Raw genomic sequence first — 18,410 nt, forward strand, 5'->3', positions numbered from 1 at the left:
AGAAGACTGAGATGATGCTTGCATTAAATTCCTCTTTTTGAGAGGACCAAAATCGACCTAAATATCACCCTATTTGGTCAAGTGGAAGTTGATTTTTGAATTATTTCATTCATACATGTATTATGGAATGGGTCAGCCCTAAGCACATGTGAAATTGGTTAGGTCAACCTCAACCCCAAGTGGACCCTCAGGAAAGCCTATAAATAGAAGCAACCTCAAGCTCATTTCATCACATTTATCAAGCCATCTTCTATTCTTCTCTTTTTCTTGGTTCCCACAGGTTTGATGAAAAGTGTTCATGCAAGGGACTAAAATCGCAAACATGAGGCTCACATTGATCTAGGGCTTTCTGATTCTTGGATGCTGGCATAGAACTAGGAATTTTAGTCCCTGTACACTGGCACACAATGGTCAAGATAGCATCCATAAAGCCCTAGACGTTTGATCAAAAGCTTAAGGGAGTGTCCAGGGTTCTAGAGAAAGATCAGGTTGCATTAGTCCCCAGATGTTCGCATAGAGTAGCCCTGAGAGTGTCTAGGTTGTCTCGAACGTGCAAACAATAATAGTAAGGGAGTGTCTGGGGTTTTTGGGTATGTTTGACCCTAGATGCATGCACAAAGTCTTCCTGAGAGCATCCAAGAAGTTACAGACACCCTTACACAGTGTTCGAGAGAGCGTCCAAGGTTTAGATCTAAGGTTTGAAAGTTGGATTCAGTGATTTGGTGGATCTGAGTTTCTCTCTACTATGATATAGATCTGTAGATCTGTAGATATTTTTTATAAATATCCACCACAAACATATGTATTTGGCTCATTGTACTCTCTTCTAAAAACATTTTATGACAACCTATTAAAGAAGAAGATTTGAAAGGGTTCCCACCTTGTGGGGTTTTTTCCCTGGTCTTGGACTAGTATTTCATCTCTTATGGTTGTGCTATTGTCTTCTTTATCACTACATATATTGTTATTTCTCTAGTTGCTTTTATGATTGGTTATATTACTAATAATTGGATGCATTGTTAATGAAGAAGTAAATTGGGATAAAGTAGCTGATACAACACAAAACAGTCTGAAAAATTAACAGATATATGGTGGGAAGAACTAAATAATGTTATATCCATGACCGAGAAGGAGTTGACATGTGGAGAGTTTGAAACTCTCTTCATAGAACAATACCTGTCTGAGGGACATTATGATAGTGAAACAAAATAGTTCTATCAACTCAAAATGGGTAAGTTAAACAGTGATGAGTGTGTCACCAAATTTTTGGAACTGTTAAGGTATGTTCAATATCTCAAGGATGAGAAAGCTAAGATTCAGATGTTTATCAGTGGGCTGCCTATGGAATTCAGAGATAAAATCGAATTGCTGGAACCCCAAACCTTGAAGGACATTATCAACAAATTAGGACATTGCTATGAGGAAGCAAAATGTAGACCTAATATTAGGAGCAACTGGAAGGCCAAGAGAAATGTTGGACATAATAATATTTGGACCAAGAAAAACCTAGGAAGGAGGGAAGTAAGACACTGAGATTAGACACGATAGTTTCAGCAAAATCCCAATGTTTCTAACAAGAAAATTAGTGTGAAAACTAGTGACAACACAACCTAGGTTTGAAGGCTGAGAACCACTCAAGTGTTGGACATGTGGTGGGTGTCATGGCCTAAATCTACCTCAGGCTGAGAAAGGCAGGTCTAGGGTAACATCAAACCACGCTTAACCTGGTAGCTAGCCCTACCAGGTCGAGAGAGGGCTCTCTCCTTGTCAATATCAGGAGAATATGGTCAATAAAGCTTGAGATGACTGATATAAAGACTAATTTTAAGCTAGGTATATGCTTAAAGGAGTTTGATTGAGTTTTATGATGGTTTGCTGGATCAGATGTGAAAGGCAGTTTTGGGTCTGGGGAATGAGCTTAGTTTTGCAGAGGGTTCTGTGGGGCAAGGTAGGCAAGTTATTTAGTACCTTGAATTAAGTGAAATGGAGAGTCTTAAGACTGGTGAGGAGTTGGAGAGGGCATGAAAGTATCAGGAATCCTCTTCAAACAGTTGAAAACATATACAACCAAATAAACCCTAAGGTAGAGCACTGCACATCAATGATTTCCACCTTTGTACTTGATTCATTTAGTTAAGCTGAAAAGAAAGAGATGATGGCACACATAAACACATGTAAACTTGAATCACATAAGGAAAAACAATACTAAATCACCTTGCCACAAGAATCCCACAAAATGTTGCAAACCCTGGTCTATTTCCTTGCCAAACTGCAGAGATGAATGTACAATAATGCTCAAAGCATTCACAAGAGTCCAACCTTTACAAATGACTGAAAAAGTACTAGATATAGGCAAAAAACCACCCATGATAGCCTTTAGGGGTCGAATTCATGAGTTTAGGAGCTGTTTCAACAAGATCTAAACTAAGAACTGAAAAATAGGCAGTGGAACAACTTGCCTCTAAAACCTAGGAAACTGATTCATTCAGTTCAAAATCACCCATACATGATGTATCTACCTCCTTGAGTCAATTTTCATCATTTTTACATCAAAGTACATTAATTTTCATAAATTTACATCGTGAGTTTGACCATGAGAGAGAAAAAGTCAAACTGAGAGAAAACTAGGCAAAAAGCAGAGTTTTTTAGCAAAAATGGCACTTTTTCATCTTGTGCATAGCACCACTTTTTCTGTGTGTAGTGCTTCTTCCCAGTTGCATTTAGAGGCCTTACCCTTCACCACATTTGCTGCAAGTGGTCTTGTTATAAAGGCCTATCTATGTACTTTCTAGAACAAGTGGAATTTTTGAATTTGGTGTCCATTTTCCCCTCCAAACATTAGTTCTCCCAACACTGCTGCCTGTGTGGCCAAAAAGTGGCAGAGAGGGCATTTTTGATGTGTTTTTGACCCTTTTGGAGGCCCAAAGCTTGTAAAAGATTTCTAGTAATTTCTTGGTATTCATAATTTTTCATGAGAAATCCAAAAATGTAAATTTTTCCTCCTGAGGAGGTCCCTATCAAAAGCCAGCGCCGGGTGGCGCTACACACCTGTCGGAAAAACCTGTTTTTTTCCTTAAAAATTTCAAAATTTCCAAAAAGTTTGCCAACTTTTTGAAATTTGGCATGATTTACCTGCATCAAGTGCTATGTTGGGCCAATGAAGCTTCACCCAAGATATTGAGCTTATCTTTCTCTTTCTTGCTCCTCAAAGTTTTCCTCAACTTAGCCTTTAGCCTCCTTATCCTTATTTTTCAAATCTTGTTTCATGCCAAATAGTGATAAGCCATGTGCCGCAACATCTTTTTCTCCTTGTTGGATTTCTCAAGCAACTTTTCCAAGTGCATATTTGCCCTCTCTAGCCAAGATTCCGATTCAGCCTCAATCTCTTGCTCAAGTGGTGCCAATTTGACTTTCCTCATCTTTGTTTCTTGCCTGTTTTCCCTTATGTTTTGCAGCTTCATGATTGTCTGCTTATCCTCCAACTGCTTGTTCCATTACTCAAGGTAATTTATGATCCACTTATCTCTTTCAAGGTTAAGAGATAATTCATGAATGTCAACTTCTTGTTCTTTGATGATCTCCTTGAGTTTTGAGCTTTGTGGGCCCAAGTCAATATCCTCATCCTGAATCAAAATGAAATCTTTCTCCTAACCTTTAGAAGGCCCTTCATCATGCAATGGTTGTTTCCCTTTGTCTTGTACCTGCTTTGCTGAAGAAGAAGGCAAAGCCCCTTTCACCTCGGGTGAAGATAGCATTTGCCTATGGTTTGATGAAGGAAACGAGACCCCTTCCACCCCAGGTGGAGATAGTACTCATTTGGCAGCTGAAAATAATCTCCTTGTGACCTTTTGATAAGTGATAACTACTGGCACACTGGTAGTTTGAGTCTCATGAACCTCTTGTTGTTTTGAAGGCCCTCCTGCCTCTTGAAATATTTTTGGGGTCACTTGAGGGCTTTTGAAAACCTCATGTGAAATGAAAGCATCCCATGAAACATTCAACAAGTTCAGCTGATGCAAAACAAAAATCTTGATCAATGAAAAGTGATAAATGTTGTTGTACTATTGATGAGGAGGTTTTCTTTGCACCAATGTGGTCATTTTCTCAATATTTCTGCATATGAAATAGGGGAGGTTCATTATCCTCACTCTAGTGAAATGCATCAATAATCTAACATGATAACTGTACAAAAATCTCCTTTCACAGCTAAAGTATTTGATAATGAGCTTCATGAGTGGAGCATAAGTGTCCTATAGGTATCTGAAGGGAAAGACCCTACTGATTTGCTTTCGATAACTAGCCTTGATATAAGGCTCATAATGCTCTTTCTCCACCAACTGTCCTTTGTTACACTATTCACTCGCATTAGGAATACTTGTTGCTTCAGCTATAGTTTCAGGTGTCAAAGTGAAGGTAACAACTGCTAAATTGACTTGGCCATTGTGAAGATGGAGAACAAATAGTCTAGCAAGCTCATGGTGGTATTTCACCCTTTCCACCATCTCACAAAATTGGTAGCAAGACTGATGTTTGAAACATGCTACTTCAAGAGGACAAGCCAATAGCTTTGTGAGTGTAGTGGGCTCCTCCCAGATGTGTTTTCCTCCCTTATGTGGTTTTCTTGGTGCATGAATCTCTTGGGAGGAATCACTCACAACTTCCTCATCTCTTTCATAAGCTGAATCTGTTTCCATATTTGCCACTGTATGGTGTAAAACGATGAGTATGAAGAGATTTTATCTCAAGAATAAGTGACTGTTGTTTCATGAATGGGACTGATGAGTGGGGCTGATGAATGAAGTATTTTGATGCTGGTTGTAGGGTTATTAAGGAGTGATAGGGTTTGGGAATGCAGATTAGGGTTTGGGGATAGTGGGAATTTGTTAAGGTTTTAGGGTTTTTGGGATAGGGGGTAGGATGAGTGTGAATGAGAGAGGAAAAGGGAAATGAAACGAGTGAAATTTAAGTGGAGAGGAATGTGAAAATGATGCAGGGAAGTAAAACAATAACTGTTATGAAACCAGCTCAAGAAAAGATAGAAAAGATAGATCAATGCCTTAGAATTCAGCCTCTTCGAGGGGGAAACCTCCTTTACATTACATAAATGAATAATTCTCGAATGATTCAAATGACAAAACCTCCTTTATATATATAGGAGTCTAAGGAGTCACAATATAATCCAGCCGACCTAACAATAATAATATAAAGCCACAAAATTAACAATAGAGGGATTCTATGGGGCACAGTAATAACAATATGGGGGAAATAGGGGCACAAAAATATTAATAAGGGGTATAACTACAATAGTAATGGGGTAATCACTAGTATTATAGGAACCCAACATGCCCCTCTCCTTCAAAAAAGTGTTGTCCTCAACGCTTGAGTAGTTCTGGATACTTCCGCATAAAATTCTCATCCTCCCATGTGGAATCTTCAGCGGATAAGTTCTTCCACTTGATAAGATACTCTGAAATTGATCGATTTCGTAGCTGTGGAGTTCTTGTTTCTGTGACTGCTTCTGGTTCCAATATAAATTTTCCTTCCTCGTCAAGTTCTGGCAATATTGTTTTAACTGGGAGCTTGTCACCTATAACCTTCTTTAAACATGAAACATGGAAAACTGGGTGCAATCGAGAAGCTGCCGGAAGCTCCAATTTGTATGCCATAGTACCAATCTAATACTTTGGTGATAATTTATTATCCTTCTTAGCTTGCTTGAAGGGCATTTGCTTATATGGTTGTAGCCGTAGGAATACCCAATCACCTACATCAAAACTTCTTTCACTGCGATGTTGATCTGCCTGTTGTTTCATTCTATTCTGTGCCAACATGAGGTTATCCTTTAAGAGTTGGAGGACTTGTTGTTGATGTTCGATGTGATGTTCCACTGCCTGAACCTTAGAATTTTCTCTTAAATATGATGTGATGGATGGTGGTTGATACCCATAAAGTGCCATAAATGGGGTCATTTTGTCGCTGTATGGAAGGAAGTGTTATACCACCATTCAACCAGAGGCAACCATTTGACCCATTGTGTAAGTTTATCAGATACAAAGCAATGAAGATATCCTTCCAAACAATTATTTACTATATCAGTTTTCCCATCAGATTGAGGATGATAAGATGAGCTATGAGCTAACTGAGTACCAAGACAAGAAAATAATTTTGTCCAAAAATTTCCAGTGAAAATGGGATCTCTGTCACTTAAAACAATCTTTGGGTTTCCATGTAGCTTTTGAATTGTTTCCATAAATGCAGTAGAAACTGTACTGGCTTTAAATGGATGTGATAATGCACAAAAGTGCGCATACTTTGTAAGTCTGTCAACTACCACCATGATGACACTCTTTCCCTCAAACTTGGGTAAACCTGTGATAAAATCCATTGAAACCTCCTCCCAACGTTGGCTTGGAATGGATAAAGGTTGTAATAGACTTGGTGCCTTAATTGTTTCAACTTTATTTTGTTGGCAAACCAAACATTCCGCCACAAACTTTTGAATATCTGATTTAAGGCCATCCCAAAAAAATTCCTTCTTAACCCTGTGGTAATTTTTTAAAAATACTGAGTGCCCTCCTAAGGGAGAAGTGTGCAATTCCATAAGAATCTTTTGTTTTAGCTAGCAATTCTTACAGAGGTATAAGTGATCCTTGTACCATAACGAATCCTTTCTTGAGAGTGCATCTGCCACCACATTTTGCTTCCCTTTTTTGTAGATGATTTCAAAGTCATAACCCAACACCTGTGTGACCCATTTTTGTTGCTCTTCAGAGGATAATCTTTGTTCTAAAAAGTATTTAAGGCTATCATGATCCGTTTTTACCTTGAAGTGTCTTCCCATTAGGTAGGGTCGCCATTTCTTAAGTGCATGGAGTATTTCCAACATTTCCTTCTCATAAATAGCTTTTCTTAAAAACTTTCCCTTGATTGGACGACTTTCAAAAACAATGGGTCTTTCATCTTGCATTAGAACAACACCAATTCGATTTCTTGGAGAATCACATTCCACAATAAAGGTTTTTGTGAAGTCTGATGTAGCTAAGACTGGTGCTTGGCACATTGCCTCTTTAAGATGTTCAAAGGCCTTTGTTGCTTCCGGAGTCCACGAAAATGCATCTTTCTTCAATAATGTTGTTAGAGGTGCTGCTATTCTCCCATAATTCTCAACAAACTTGCGATAATACCCTGTCAACCCGAGAAATCCTCGCAGATGCTTTATGGATGTGGGGATTTTCCATTCCTTAATGGCTTTAATTTTGCTAGGGTCTACCTTAACTCCTTCATGAGATACAATATGACCCAGACATTCCACCTCCTCGACTCCAAAGAAACATTTGGAGCTTTTTGCATATAATTGTTTCTACTCCAATAGTTGTAGCACCTTGTCAACATGTTCAACATGGTCCTTCCAAGACTTGCTGTAGATTAGTATATCATCAAAAAATACTAACACAAATTTTCTAAGGAATGGTTTGAAAGTTGAATTCATCAAACCTTGAAATGTTGAAGGTGCATTGGTAAGGCCAAAAGGCATGACCAAAAATTCATAATGACCCTCATGATTTCTAAATGTTGTTTTCCGAATGTCTTCAGTCTTCATTCTTAATTGATGATATCCTGAACGAAGATCCAACTTGATGAAGTAAATTGATCCATGCAATTCATCAATGACAGGAATGGGGAACTTATCTTTAATAGTGAGCTTGTTGAGCTCCCTATAATCCGGATACATGCGCCATGATCCATCCTTATTGTGCACTAGTACTACTGGAGCGGAGAAAGAACTTTGACTCGGTTGAATTATACCAGCCTCTAGCATTTCTGCAACCATACGTTCAATTTCACTCTTTTGGACATAGGGATATCTGTACGGCTTGATGTTTGGAGGAACACTTCTTGGAATCAAATGAATAGCATTATCATGATCACGCATAGGTGGGAGACCTTTGGGAGTCTTAAATACCTTGGAATGATTGTCCAGGACTTTTTGGAGATCTGGAGAAATAGATGATTCCTATGTGGAAACATCTAGTGAACATAATTGTGCAATGACACCTCTTTTCTCCTTTTTTAGAAGCTTTGTCATACCATTGGAGCTGATTATCTTTCCTGGTTTCCCTGTAATACCCATTAATTCAACTTCCTCTCCTTCCGTAGAAAATTTTATGAAAAGTTCTTGAAAATTAAAAGCTATTGTACCCAAGGATTGTAGCCATTGGACTCCTAGTACAACATCAGCACCTCCCATTGGAATGGAAAGCATTGGGCTAGTTAATACATATTCTGCCATGGATAGCTTGATATTATGGCACTTTCCAGAACAATTTATTGTTCCTCCATTTGCTATCATCACTTGACACTCTGGTGCTGGATATAGGAAGTAATTCAATTCTTTTGCTACCTTACAATGAATAAAATTGTGGGTACTTCCTGAATCAATCAACACTATTACCTTTTTCTTATTGATTTTTCCTTTTATCTTGATGGTTTGAGGAGTGGTAATTCCTGCCAATGCATTACAAGATATGGTCAGATTTATTTGTTCTTCATCTAGGCTTTGTTCCTCGAGTATATCCTCTTCTTTTGACCTTTCTTGCTCCTTTTCTTCTTCCTCTTCACAATCTATGTAGAATAATTTCTTCTCAGCACACTTATGACCTTTAGTGTATTTGCTATCACAACTGTAACAAAGCCCTTTTGCTCTTTTTTCTTCCAATTGTTGTGGTGTCAACCTTATAGGTTGTGGAAGACTAGGGCCAACAACACTTCTGTCTTTATAGTTGTGAGTGGTATGCTTCCTGGTTGCCATAATTTTGCTTTCCATTTTTCTTGCTAACTTGAATGCCTTCTCTAATGAATCAGGTTCCCAAAGGCGAAAATCATGTTGGATATTATCCTTTAAAGACCCTATGAACACATCAATCCTATGTTCCTCTGGAATATCTTTTACCCTTATGTTCAATTTTTGGAATTCCTCAATGTGCTCCATTATTGAACCCTTTTGTTTGAGACTTATCAATTGGCTAAAAAAAGTGTTGCTTTTTGTATCCTCACAATGTGCTATCAATTCTTCTGTAAAAATTGCCCAAGTGATAAATTGTTTATGAGAGAAAAGCCATTGATACCATACAAACTGATTTGGTTCCAAATATAAAGTTGCCATATGTACCTTTTGTGTGTTTTGCACATTATTGAGATCGAAGAATTGCTCATCTGTAATATCCATGTGGCGGGATCCTTGCCATCAAACTTCCTCATATTGATTTTTGGAATATGGTGGGTCTTAGATCCAACATTAGAGTCTATGGAATCATGATTAACATTTCTTTTGTTCACATCATGAGTTTCATTTACAACCTTTTCACCATTAGTAAGTATTTCTTGTAGAAAATTTGTCAAATCTGTCTTCGGATCTGCCATGTCTGTTTTCAAATATGTCTTCAAATCTGCCATGTCTCTCTTGAAATCTGTCTTTGAATCATCCATATTAGCTTCCATGCCCTTTATCTTAGATTCCACGCCATTTATCTTAGCTTCTGTTAGCTTTTGTGAGCGTGACATTTGTTGCACTTGTTCTTGTAATTTTGATATATCATGTAGCATTTCTTCCTCTTCTTCATGAGTCATGCTAGAGCTTTCAGGTTCCTTACTAGGTGTTTGAATTTTCTTTTCTCGGGGCATTAGTTACTGATAATAATGCTTTACTATGGCCTTTGAATTCCTTCAAACCAAGCTTACGCAAAAATTTAAAAAAAAACTACACACCTTTTTTCACTTTGTAGAAGCATGATATTGAATCTGATGTATCTATGTAAATTCAGATCCTCCAGTTCAGAAATTGTGACTTGTAGTAGCCTTCTGTGTCCTCTTTCCAATGCCACAAGTCTGACCCAAATTGGATTCTCCAAGGAAGCGTTATGTGAAATCTCCCACAGTGACTTGATTATAGACTAGTTCAGTAGAGCGAACTTGTACGACGTGCCACGAGTCATTGTTTCGATCTTTGGATCTGAAAAATGCATACAAGAAACTACAGTCCGTCCTCTTTCTGTACCTTCTTACAAAATTTCAATCCGATCCCCAGAGAGAACGTTATGACAATTTTCCCTAGGTCACCTGTTTGGAATGTAATTCAGGAGTCTGCAAAAAGACCAACTTCCTCAGATCATATCTCCGCAAATATAGCGTTAAAAGCTCTGAAATTTAGATCCGAGGTTTAGCGCGATTTCTTCTCAAATGGGATTTTTTGGAAACTTCTGAAACATCGCATAAAAAAAGTTATAGCGAAAATTCCACGATGATCTGTTTGGAGCAGCGAAACCATAGAATCCAAAGCTCTGATACCAAATGTTATGAAACTAGCTCAAGAAAAGATAGAAAAGATAGATCAATGCCTTAGAATTCAGCCTCTTCAAGGGGGAAACCTCCTTTACATTACATAAATGAACAATTCTTGGATGATTCAAATGACAAAACCTCCTTTCTATATATAGGAGTCTAAGGAGTCACAATATAATCCAGCCGACCTAACAATAATAATATAAAGCCACAAAAATAACAATAGAGGGATTCTATGGGGCACAATAATAACAATATGGGGGCAATAGGGGCACAAAAATATTAATAAGGGGCATAACTACAATAGTAATGGGGTAATCACTAGTATTATAGGGACCCAACAATAACAATGTCAAAATTGCAAAACCCTAGACAATTTTTGTAATGCACTGTGCAACAAACTAGGGTTTGCTTTTTCACCTATCAAAACACCATCAAGGAGGAGCAAATCTCTTACAATGGCAATCTAGGGTGTTTTACTTACTTGGAAGAATGAATTTTGCAAAAATTTGGAGCTTGGCAAGGTCATTTGAGTGAAATTTAGGCTTGGAAGACTGGTGTTTCGTAACAACACTCAGGTGCGCCGCACTAGTTCAAGTTTATATGCAAATTCTGTGCCTGGTGCGCCACGCCTAAACCCAGGTGTGCCATGCCAGGAAGACTTTAAACTTTTGCTGCGTTTTTTCTCCTTTTGCCTCAAAAACGTGATTTTCACTTGTTCTCTCTCTCTTTGAGCAAAAAATGAAGTCTTTAACCCATGAAACACTATATACCTTTGGACTTTAATTTTTTCATTTAGAACACCCACTTTCTAAAGTTTTCTTTTTCACTTTATTCTTTAAAACTCTGTTTTGCAGTTTGGCTCTCTTTTCGAAATTTGATGGACTAATGCTTTAACTTTCTTGTCTCTTTTGCAAGAGCTGGAGTGCAGGAGTTTGGCAAGGTGACCCAGGGTTGCATTTCCAAACTTATTACATACAGGAAAATTAAAATTACATAAAATTTTATACATAGAACATAAAACCACAGTACTTGAGTACCAAATGTTTCTCAGAATCTTTGATACCCAACTTCGTGCGAAGGGTATGAAAAGTATTGGTAAACTCTACCACATCTTGGGCCCTTCCCTACCACAACATGGTCCACTTTATATATTTGTTTTTGTATCTCATGACAGGGTAGTATTGCTCCTTGATGGTGTCCCAGAATGAATTCCATGTGGGAGTGGCTGAAAACAGTGAGTTTGTACTTTCATCCTTTTGTTCACAATAGGTTTCCCACCAATCCTTGATGTGGGGGGAGACCTTGAGAAGAGAAAAAGTAATCTTTTCTCGGCTGGAAAAATCATGAATAGAAAAATATCCTTCTAGCATATTCAACCACTTATCTACAATGTCTACATCTATTTGACCCTCGAATATGGGGATTTCAACATTAACTTGTACCTTAAAGGGTGTGGCGTTTCCAAACTAGCTGTTGGAAGCAAATGCGTTACCCCTGGGTATCCCCTGAAGGATCTAGTGAGGGTTGTCCATCATTGCGTTCCTTTTTTGCTCGAGGGATTATTCGAGCAATATTTTGATAGGATATCCTATCCCCTCATCTTTCTCTTCATCCTCCATGGGAGGCCATTGAGATTTGCGAGGCTGGTCTTGCAAAGGTTCGATCAGTTCAAGCCCCAACTCCTTATATCTCGACCTCGTTGGGGACATGCAAATAAAAATAGAGAAAGATCAGATTGCTATGATACCACTGAATTGAATTTAAATATGAACACAACAAGTTATAGATATAACCATAAATACAGAGATGCAGTAGAAATAACACTTCCTTTGATTAATATCAAATAATGAAATATGCCTACAAACAGTATGGAAATGAGAGTAGCTCGGTGATGGTAGCTTATCTTTGAGAAGAGATGTGGTGGCTACATGCCTCTAAACTACATTACAATGAGGCTCAAGGGCCTCTTTATTATTGAACATTAAGAGAAAACCCTAAACAACCAAAACCCTACCTAAGGAGATGTAACACCAAGAGTTTATTGGCCCCGTTGGGGTTAGTTGGGAAGCCAACTTCCCGACATTGTGACTTGGTCATATTATCTTTGTTTGACGTGCATGATATCTCGTTCGAAAGATCTCTTCAAGGACTACGACGAAAAAAATGACATATAAGAAGCCCTTGGTAGTAGATTGCCAAAAAATCGTCGTTTAGGGCCTCAAAATGGCTTTAGAAGTTTAAGACCCGTAAAAAGGGTCAAAAATAGTAAATTGTGCTAGAATCAAGCAAACTGAAAAACTAAAAGAAACAATGGTGGGGGTCCAAGTGGAAATGGCGGGTGGGCGCCACTATCCACCTAGATCATTCCTCTCCTTTTAGGAAGAAATGGTCCCCATTGCATTGAGTGCCTCCATAAGATGGGGAAACTTCTGCTAAACTTGGTCCCTCATGAGTTGTTCTACAATCTCTAATGTGTCTCGTAATGGTGGGAAGCATGGTCGAGGGTGATCCACATTGAACACTCAGTGCAAGCCAAGGAATGGGGGATTGCTATGCTCCAAAGAATTATTTCCCACATCTTTGTTAATGGTGTAAGGACCATATCAGAGTGATCTGAGCTTTCGATGGGCTCTGGTAAGGCATTCTTTCTGCAAATGCAACCAAACTTTGTCACCCACCTGAAACTTGTGTGACACACGATGTTGATCATGTCACTGCTTGTACTTGGAATTTTCTAGAATGGAGCCATGATATGTCGGCCCGTTGGGTAGAGTTGCTCTGGGAGTCAGAGCGAACGAATGCTTCACCTAATAGTGTAACGATACCCTATCGGTGAGGAGAAGATGTCCCTGTATCCTTTCATGATCATATCCACCTGCTTCTGCTGCGTGGAGGAACCCTTCCCAAGGGCCATGGATGTGGCTATGATTTTCCCCTTACTTTGAAAGCGAACCAGAAAGAAACTAAATTTCCTAGTCTAGGAGATGATCTTACCTCCTTTCTTAGTAGATATCAAAGAAGTGGCAATAGGTGGGGCTACCTTTGGTATCCTGTATAATGTATTATACAAAGAAATAATAACAGCGTGAAGCCTTGACTCATACGTAGCATGTCACTTCCACAAGTATGGTTGGCCTAATAATAAATCACAAACATCAATAGGTGCAACAACACACAATACCTCATTTGTGAAGGGCTTGATGTTGTAGGAAAGGCGAAACTGTTGGCGAACTCAGAGATCTCATCATTGGTGAAGCCACCTGATGTTGTACAGTTGTGGGTGTTGTATGGTTGGTAGTCTGAGTCACTTCATGACCTCTGCTAAAATGAGTTTGTTTTTTCTCCCATTCTCAAGAATGAATTGTAGCAGTGAAACCTTCACCCACATTTGTGTTGGGTGTGGAGCCTGATTATCTTCTATATTCAAAGGTATCGCCACATAGGACCCTAGTTCGAAATGGGGGCGGCAACGTCGCCCATTAAATGTTCGCTGCAGGGGGGGTCTAGGGGGGGCGGCTGCGACCTTTGGGAGCCCCCCCCTGGTGGAGGGTTTCGGGGGCAGCGCCCCCGAAGCTAAAAACAACTGTAAAATTGCCTTGTAAAAAGTATAGTAATTTCTAGTCAATCTAGGCCGTTCATTAGGCGGATGATCTGACGGTAGAACTTATGTTTAGTTTAGGGTTTTTTTCCCTAGAAGGCAACCCCTCTCTTTGTATGAGGGTATTGTATTTGAGGCTGTGTGATAGATGTATATTCTGTGAGCGAGAAACAGAGAGGTGAGACTGTGAGAGAAAACAGAGGATATTACAGCGGATTTGCTGTAGGTTGTGTCTCTTCATTTTGCTGGATAATAGAAAGGAAGGACTGGCTGTTCGGGGTGGACGTAGCCCAAACTGGGTGAACCACGTATATCTGTGTCTCTCTTGTTTTGTGCATTTTCTGTGTTTATATTTCTGCAATATTTTATGTGTTCCATTGCTCCGTAATATATAATTTTCTAACAACTGGTATCAGAGACTAAGGTCTATTTGGCTGATAAACTCATAGGAAAGAAGGATTCCTGGTTCGAGTGGGAGCAATGGCGGAAGATGGTAAGTTTAGGGTCGAGAAATTTAATGGCCAAAACTTCTCGCTGTGGAAGATGCAGATGGAAGATTATCTGTATCAGAAAGATCTATACCTACCATTGGGCGGAAAAACAAAGATGCCAACGGGTATGAAAGACGAAGAATGGAACCTTCTCGATAGAAAGGCACTCGGAACAATACGGTTGTGCCTTGCTACGTCAGTCGCCTTCAATATTTCGAAGGAAACCACGACAAAGGGTTTGATGCAGACGTTGTCGAAACTATATGAAAAACCCTCGGCCTCAAACAAGGTATTTCTTATGAAACAGTTATTTAATATGAATATGTCGGAAGGTGGATCTGTTGCAAACCATTTAAATGATTTTAATACAGTTACAAGTCAGTTAAGTTCTATAGGGGTAAACTTTGATGATGAAGTTAGATCTCTGTTATTCTTGTGCTCATTACCAGAAAGTTGGAATGGTTTGGTAATGGCCATTAGTAACTCCGTTTCTGGATCTAGTACTTTAAAGTTTGATGATGTCGTCGGTGCTATCCTTAGCGAGGAAATGTGACGGAAAAGCTCTGGTGAGACATCGGGAAATGCTTTGAGTGCAGAGTCTAGAGGAAGAAAAATGGAAAGAGGAAAGAGCTCAGGATATCGCAGTAAATCAAGGAAAGGCAGATCCAAGTCCTGATCGGGGATAGTGTGCTGGAAATGTGGAAAGAAAGGACACCTAAAGAAAGACTGTAGATCTCGGAAGGGAAAAGAAGGAGATGCACAGCAAGAAAACAATCATGAAGCAAATGTGACAGGTGAGGTGTTACAAGATGCTTTGATTCTTTCTTTTGAAAATATTACTGATTCCTGGGTGGTAGATTTAGGGGCTTCATTCCATGCCACACTTGATAAGAAATACTTTCATGACTATGTTCAAGGAGATTTTGGACAAGTTCGTCTGGGTGATGATAAACCCTGTAAAATCGTTGGAATGGGTAAGGTTCTTGTAAAACAGCAGAATGGAAACCAATGGCTATTAAAGGAGGTAAGGCATGTTCCATATCTAAAGAAAAATCTGATTTCAACAGGGAAGTTAGGCAGTGAAGGTTGTGTGACAACTTTCACAGATAAAGCTTGGAAGGTCACCAAAGGAGCCCTGGTAATAGCAAAAGGTGAAAAGGTTGGTACATTGTATTTATGCAATGGTATTTCTAACTCTGTTAATGCTTTAACTTCCAAAGGAGCAAATGCAGCATTATGGCATCATAGGCTCGGACACATGAGTGAAAAGGGGATGAAGATTCTTCACTCAAGGAATTTGTTGCCGGGTTTGAAGAATGTTGATTTGGACTTCTGTGAGAATTGCATTTATGGAAAACAGAAGAGAGTCAGATTTCTCAGAGTTGGGAAAGAAAAGAAGAATGAAAAATTAGAGCTTGTGCATACAGATGTATGGGGACCTGCTCAAATATCATCTCTTGGTGGCTCTCGTTATTATGTTACTTTTATTGATGATGCAACTAGAAAAACTTGGATTTATTGTATTAAGAATAAATCTGATGTATTTGATACTTTTAAGAAATGGAAAGCTTTGGTTGAGATTGAGACATGAAAGAAATTGAAGTGTCTTAGATCAGACAATGGAGGTGAATATTGCAGCAAAGAGTTTGATAGGTACTGTTCAGAGCATGGAATTCGCAGAGAGAAGACAGTTCCAAGAACACCACAAGAAAATGGTGTGTCAGAAAGGATGAACAGAACAATCATGGAGCGTGCAAGGTGCATGAGATTGCATGCAGGATTGCCTTTACAGTTTTGGGCAGATGTTGTAGATACTGTTGTTTATCTAATAAACAGAGGTCCTTCAAGTTCCTTGGATGGTGGTGTTCCAGAGGAAGCATGGATAGGTAAAAAGGTAAAATACTCTATTTTAAAGCCTTTTGGTTGTGAGGCCTTTGTCCATATTGATAAAGAAAATAGAACAAAGCTTGAGGCAAAGTCAAAGAAATGTACCTTTATTGATATGGTGTTAATGATTTTGGTTATCGATTATATGATTATGAAAATCACAAAATCATTAGGAGCAGAGATGTAATATTCAATGAAAAGGTCTTGTATAAGAATCAATTGCAGGAAAAGAAACAGGAAAAGGAAAATAAGGAATACGCAGTTCTTGATGAAATCACTGAAAAAGTAAAGGTGCCTGAAAATAATAATAATCAACAACCACAACAACAGCAACCACCACAACAGCAACAGGCACCCCAAACACCTAAAAGTGGTGTTAGAAGATCTACCAGGATAGGTAGACCCCCTGAATGATACTCTCCTTTATATTATTTATTGTTGACTGATTCCGGTGAACCCGAATGTTATGAAGAAGCAATGCATGTTGAAAGCAGGAAGAAGTGGGAGGTAGCCATGGAAGAAGAGATGGACTCCTTAATGCATAACCAGACTTGGGATTTAGTCAGGTTGCCTGTAGGAAAAACTACATTGAAGAATAAATGGGTTTACAGGCTGAAGGAAGAAGATGGAGGAAAACAGAGGTATAAAGCTAGACTTGTGGTGAAGGGGTTTGCACAGAAGAAAGGTATTGATTTTGATGAAATATTTTCTCCTGTTGTTAAAATGACTTCAATCAGAACTATTTTAAGTCTTGTAGCAGCTGAAGATTTGCATCTTGAGCAGTTAGATGTAAAGATAGCCTTTCTCCATGGGGATTTGGAGGAAGAGATATATATGCAGCAGCCACAAGGATATGAGGTGAAAGGGAAGGAGAAACTAGTGTGCAGGTTGAAGAAGAGCTTGTATGGCTTAAAACAGGCTCCAAGGCAGTGGTATCTAAAATTTGACAAGTTTATGTCTGAACAAGGTTATACTAGATGTCACTCTGATCATTGTGTTTATTTGAAAAATCAAAATGATGGTAGCTATATTATATTGTTACTGTATGTAGATGACATGCTTGTTGCAGGATCTAACATACAGGAAATAAATGTGCTCAAAAGAAAATTGGCAAATTCATTTGCAATGAAGGATTTGGGAGCTGCGAAACAAATCCTTGGTATGAGAATAACTAGAGACAGGAAAAATCGTAAATTAACATTGTCTTAGAATGAGTACATACAAAAGGTGTTAAAATGATTTAACATGCACAATGAAAAACTAGTTAGTACACCTTTTGCTAGCCATTTCAAACTTAGCAAGGAAATGTGCCCAAAGACCCAAGAAGACATGGATTATATGTCTAAAGTTCCATATGCATCAGCAGTTGGAAGCTTAATGTATGCAATGGTCTGCACAAGGCCTGATATTGCACATGCAGTGGGAGTTGTAAGCAGGTACATGAACAATCCAGGAAAGGAACATTGGATGGCAGTGAAATGGATTCTCAGATATTTGAAAGGTACCACAAATCAAGCATTATGCTTGGTGGTTCAAACATCTCCTTACAAGGATATGTTGATGCAGATATGGCAAGTGACAGAGATAACAGGAGGAGCACTACAGGATATGTATTTACTGTTGGAGGAACCACTGTCAGTTGGGTTTCAAAAATCCAAAGTGTTGTTGCACTTTCAACAATAGAAGCAGAGTATGTTGCTGCTACAAAGGCTAGTAAAGAAATGATTTGGTTACAAAGGTTTATGGGTGAATTGGGTAAGGAGCATGATATGGGCACGTTATACAATGATAGCCAAAGTGCCATTCATCTTGCAAAGAACTCAGCGTTTCATTCCAGGACTAAACACATACAGCTCAAGTACCATTGCATACGATCAGTGTTGGAAGATGGAGAGTTGAAGCTGGAAAAGATACACACTAGCCAGAATCCTGCAGATATGCTAACAAAAGCTGTAACCAGGGAGAAACTGAGAATATGCTCAGTTTTAGTTGGTCTTCAAGGATGACGATGAAGATGAGAAACAACCAGGTCCAAAGAGGAGTCATTGTCCAGCAAATGGAGCAGCGGTGGAGTTGCTACAATCAGTCTCCAA

This window comes from Pinus tabuliformis, chromosome 1_2 (genome assembly GCF_031772625.1).
Source record: "Pinus tabuliformis cultivar Carrire ecotype Pingquan chromosome 1_2, CPIR1, whole genome shotgun sequence".
NCBI classification, from domain to species: domain Eukaryota; kingdom Viridiplantae; phylum Streptophyta; class Pinopsida; order Pinales; family Pinaceae; genus Pinus; species Pinus tabuliformis.